At 38.5% G+C, this 5879-nt stretch overlaps 1 pseudogene; it reads left to right on the plus strand.

Annotated features, from left to right (window-relative positions):
• Window positions 1-1263: 1263 nt before the first annotated feature.
• LOC114209983 (CUGBP Elav-like family member 4 pseudogene) lies at window positions 1264-2070 on the plus strand (annotated as a pseudogene).
• The last annotated feature ends 3809 nt before the right edge of the window (window positions 2071-5879 follow it).

A 5879-nucleotide genomic window follows, 5' to 3' on the forward strand; every position in this document is an offset into this window, starting at 1 on the left:
GTGCCTGGGTGGCTCGGTCGTTGGGCGTCTGCCTTCGGCTTGGGTCATGGTCCCAGGGTCCTGGGATCGAGCCCCACATCGGGCTCCCTGCTCAGCGGGAAGCCTGCTTCTCCCTCTCCCACTTCCCCTGCTTGTGTTCCCTCTCTCGCTGTGTCTCTCTCTGTCAAATAGATAAAATCTTAAAAAAAAATTTAGATAGTCAATGGACATTTTCTCACTACAAAGATATGCTAAATATTGCATCCTGTATTTTATCTGGCAACTCTGTATAATAAGCTTCCAAAGACAGACAATAAGAGTATATTCAAAGGCCAGGAAAACAGAAACCATTTTATGTATTTCAGAGAAAATTTGATACAGAAAAATGGTTACATAGGTATTGGAAGACCTAAGAGAGCAAACGGGAAATAGTGAGGTAACTCAGATACTAGTAACTACAGGATAGAGCTATGATCTGCAAGGTTGGGGGACAAAAGGGAGGGGCTTTTTTCCCTGGAGCCCACAATGAACAGGAGAAGTTGCATGGCTGTACCTAGACCTTGACAAGGGGCCCCGCCATTGATACTGCAGCACGGGGGAGAAACTACCCAAATCAAAGTATGAACCCAAGAAAAAGTGCCAGGTGGGGATAACAAGAGCACCAAGGGAGACAGATAAGGGGCTGATTCTGACTGATGACTGTGGGAAAGAGGCTCTTTCCAGAATAGTTGTCAGCTACTGCTGTATTAATGGAGATTATTGGTCCTCCTCCTCCAACCACTGGTAGAGCCCAGCCAGAAATAAACTGGCAAGGAACTCTAAGAAATATCATTCCCCACTCATTAAAATACACAGAGAAGCACAGAAAAGTGTGAATAGGGGCAGAAGGCAATTACTCAAGCAAAGAACATCTTTTTAAAAATCTGGACAAAAGAATAAGATTCAGAAAAGAAGTTGAGAAAAGAACAGTAATTTAAGTTCCAAAATTAACAAACTAAAGAATTAACAGCTGAAGTGACAGAATTAATAAGAAAGACAAAGACTCTATCTAATTATAAATAATTTCATCAAAGTGGTTAGGATAATATTTCTCTTATAAAGAAGAATTAAATTTCCTATAAACTGCAAATAAATTTGGCAAAGTAAAATTAAAATTATGTCAACTAACAGGGAAAAGAGAAAAATAGCCAATACCAGAGATCAAATTAATCAAATGGTGGAAGGTCCCAGAAAATTTTCTTAGTGTTATAAACACATTTTAAAAAAAATGGAAAGAGCTAGACTATGCTGGGAGCCTCATCCAGTCTGGCGGTCAGGTTTGCTGACAGTGACAAGGAGTACATGATGCAGCGAATGCAACAGATGGCTCTCCAGATGGGCATGTTCAACCCCATGGCCTTCCCGTTTGAGGCCCATGGCACTGACACACAGGCACTGACGTAGCAGCAAGTGGTACTAATGGCATCAGTCGAGCAGGATGGCTATCTGAACCCCATGGCTACCTTCACTGCTGCCCAGATGCAGCAGATGGTGGTCCTCAACATGAACGGCCTGGTGACCTCACCCATAACCTCAACCTAGGTGGCAACACTTTTGGAGCATCACTTCACCACCTGTGCATGCCTAGCATCCCATCCCCTACTGGGGTGAGAGGCTCACTGGCCTTCCCCCCAACAGGCCACTGGGCAACCTGCTGTGGAAGCTGTGTTTTACCAAAAGCATCCACTCCTAAGCACAGAGCCACACCAGCACAGAACCCCTGCAGCAGGCCTATGCTGGAGTCAGAAGTATGCACGTCCAGCCGCCCACTGTGCTGACTATGGTCAAGTAAGACAGGTCTTTCTGCCCTCAGTAAGTTCCAGTGATCCACCAGCAACAGAGAGAAGGCTCTGTGAGCTCAAACAACCCAGCCAGCACGCAGACCATCGGCCAGGCCATGAACAGCTTCCAGATGAACATGAAGAGGCTCAAAGTGCAGCCCAAGCAGCTCAGAGAGACCAATCACCCATACTTAGTGTCAGTGGGTCTCTTTCCCACACCTGGGGGAGACCAGGACTTGCAAAGGGCAGGATGCTGAACAGGCTACATTAAGAAACAAACCTCTCTCAATATATATTTAAAAATAAGAACTATTGACATACCAGCTAATATCAATCAAGCTGAAGACTCCAGACACACTCTGTGAACTGTAACCTTTTGTTAAGGAAAGTATAAAATCTGTGGGGTTCAGAGGGCACATGTTTGGGGGAAAAATATATAGGAGGTGAAGAAGAAGAAGATGAAAATTGAGAGGAAAAAAAGCACAAAAAAGGGCAAATTTACAACAAAATAATTTGAGACCAGATGGGGATGCTGGAATTGGGAAGAAATGCTGCTCACTGATCCCCAGGGCTTTTCTAGCCCGTGGGCCCTTGAGGCAGGCTGGGGATGTGTGGCAGACCTGGTTCCCATGGGGCAGCTGGGAAGATGCCACTGAGCATCTCTATTATTCCTTTAGCTACTTTCGGACCAAAAGACCAGGGTTTTTATTGCAGATGTGTAGCTCTATATCAAATAGAAGGGTGGGTGGAAGAGAACTTTCTTCCTGCCTCATGGCTGTTCTTGAAACAGCTTAGAGTAATTCTCTGAAAAACGTAATAAAAAAAAATTTAAAAACTGCAAAAAAACAAAAACAAAAAAAGGAAAAATGCTTCAGTGCTTTTTAAAACAGCAAAATAATTTTCTTTGATACTTTGAGAGGTGCTTTGATTACCCTCATTCAAGTCTATGACACTTGCCTACGGTTTTCTATATTGTATGTCTGGATGGAGCTGTTAAGATGAACAAATTGGTGGATATTTGGGGAAAGCAACAAACATATTTAAGCTCATTGACCGTGAAGTATGAGAAAACATGGAGGTTCAAAAAGGGACTGACAAAGCAAGATAATTTTTGTACAAGGTCTGTAAATGCTTCTTTTTCCCCTCTTAAAATCATAATAATTGTACAGAATTCTTAAAAGAAGTTTAAAATACCTATATTATAGAAGAAAAATTAGAGGAAAGCAATTTTTTTAAATTAAAGGAAAAAAAAAAACCTATAGATGTTAGCATTACTACTAAAATCCCAGATGTTGTAGGACTGCACTGTTGTAGAGTTTAGACTCAGTGCTCATCCCTTCTCCCCAGGAGTTCTGTCAGAAGCCCTTGATCCCTAAGGCCAGGCCAGACTCATCCAGATTTGCAGGCTTGTGGGTGCCCACCACTTGTGGAGGCTGCGCCCCAGGCAGAAAGGCCCACTGCCAGCCGTTGCCCTTCTTACCCAGGATCTGGATACATGCTTGCCCTCTCTCCTCAAACCCTCAACCCCTTCCACCTCACTCATCTTCCTTGCTTGCTCCAGAGACTTTCCAGGCAAGGGACACCTGGGAACTTTCATCTTAAAACAACTGGACAACACAAATAAACACTTACACAAACCTTAAAGAAGAGAGAGAAAAATAAACAATCTTTGAGGAATTTCTGAAAACTGTTTACAAGGAATTTTGAAAAACAGGAATGTTTAAATGATGCTGGCTCAGTTTTTTGTAAATACATTTGCATATTTTGTAGGACTTTTAATTGTAATGATAAAAAAGACTAGGAAAATGATGTAATGAAAGCACAATATTTATTTTTGGTAAATGACTTTACAGCGGTTAAAAAAAGGCTTCTTAAAAAACCTCAGAATGAGAAAAACACTGAGTTATTTAAGAACACATATATTTTAAAGTATAACATATTTATTATAACTTATTTGCACATTTGGGAAGACTTGCTTTGGCATTCTGCCTTGATAATCCTCCTCTCATTGATGTCTAGTTCATCTGGAATCCAGGGCATCTCAGACCTACCATTTTTTTCTTTTCTTTTTCTTTTTACATTTTCCTTTTTCTTTTTGATTCAGAAGAACAACTGTCTGTTCCCTCTTAGGCCTCCTGGTGTCACTTTCTATTCTGTTGGTTAGTTATTATTTTTAAAATTGTCTTTTTCTTTCTCTTGGCTCCTTCTTTTAGGATGCCCAGAAGTAAAAAACAAAGAAACAAACAAACAAAAAACATTTACAGTTCAGTACAACTCTTTTCACACTTAACTCCCGAAAATTCCTTGTAATCTTCTATAACTATTAGGTGGTACTTTCTCCTGGCTTAGCCAAAACAAAACACAAAACAAAACAAAACAAAACAAAAAACCCACAGTGTAAAAGAGAAAGAAAGAAAGAAAGAAAGAAAGAAAGAAAGAAAGAAAGAAAGAAAGAAAGAAAGAAGAAAGAAAGAAAGAAAGAAAGAAAGAAAGAAAGAAAGAAAGAAAGAAAGAAAGAAGGAAGGAAGGAAGGAAGGAAGGAAGAAAGAAAGAAATGGGAAGAATTAAAGAAAGTAATGACACAGGAGAATAGATACAGAAATTCCAAAATCAATCAAATGTAGTTATAAAAGTAAAAAAAAGAAAAAAAAAACAGGAAGAAGCAGATACACAATAAAAAAATACTTCTTAAAATTGAGGGAGATTTCAGACCAAAAGGGCACACCTAGTTCCAGGAAAGTGAGTATCATAGCCAGGACATCTTGATGAAGTTTCAGAGTCCCAAGATGAACAAATTAAATTCCTAAAAGATTCCATAGACAAAATTCTAGTTCCTTACAAAAGAACAAATATCAGATAGTTTATCAACAATTCTGGCTGCCAGGAAACAATAGAAAAATATCTTTAAAATCATCAGGAACAGTTTTCCAAATGTCCAACAGAACTGACATTCAAAATTAAGGAGAAATAAAGCTAAATAAGATTTTGGTTTGTTTCAAAAAAACCTTTGAAGAAAATATATAAAGATTACTTTATCAAAATGATAACATCATAAGGAAAGAAAGAGAAAGATATAATTAAAAACTGGGAAAAAAGGGATGAACCAAGAAACCAATGAAACATAATAAAAAAAAAAATAAGCTGATACCAGCTAACATTCACAAAGAAAGTTTTCAATTGTGAATTTATTGAGTATTAAAAGAAAACTTAGAAAAAAGGTTTTGATTTGTTGAACAAACAAATTGGTAGAAAAGGTAGGTAAATCTAAGTAGGTAGGATTCTGAATTGGACAAAATAATGATGCTTTGTTTGCTTTGTAAACCCTAACAGAAAAACATAAATAGTAATTGGAACAGCAAAGAAAACACACAAGCAACATAGTTTCAACAAAAGTAAGTTTCGAGTTATCGCCCCAGCCCAGTCATACCCAGAACATAACTGAAACAGCAAATTCCTCAGACTCCTCATGGGTTTAATAGCTTTGCAAAAGTAATGGGGGGGAGGGGAGAAAAAGAGAGTTCTAATAGCTCTAAAGTCTCAGAATCCAGAAAATCCCAGCAGATATTCTCCCACACACTGAGAAAATTGAAACAGGAAAAATAATTTATAGGCTATAATTTGTGGGTGAGAGTTTACAAATATTCACTAAGCCCCACTAAACAGGCAGCATGAATATCAGAGCACCCTGGGGTAGTTTTATCTCAAGAGCGCAGGTGTTAAATACAGTGGGTCAGCCTGGTGATGGGTATTAAAGAGGGCACGTTCTGCATGGAGCACTGGGTGTTATGCACAGACAATGAATCATGGAACACTACATCAAAAACAAATGTGTAATATATGGTGATTAACATAACAATAAAAAATTTTAAAAAAATATAAATAAATACAGTGGCCACTAGCCATATATGGCTATTGAACCAGTCTGGATCAAAATTTACTGATAATGAGATACTCACCAGGTTTTGGAAACTTAGTGCCCCCCCAAAAGAAAAAAAAAAGACCATAATATATCCCAAGTTTTTATTTTGATATAAAATTGAAATGTTATTATTTATGATAAATCAATTATGTGAAATGTAT

Source organism: Eumetopias jubatus, unplaced genomic scaffold (assembly GCF_037043125.1).
Source record: "Eumetopias jubatus isolate StellerSeaLion01/CBP00866 unplaced genomic scaffold, mEumJub1_p1.0 scaffold_6, whole genome shotgun sequence".
NCBI classification, from domain to species: domain Eukaryota; kingdom Metazoa; phylum Chordata; class Mammalia; order Carnivora; family Otariidae; genus Eumetopias; species Eumetopias jubatus.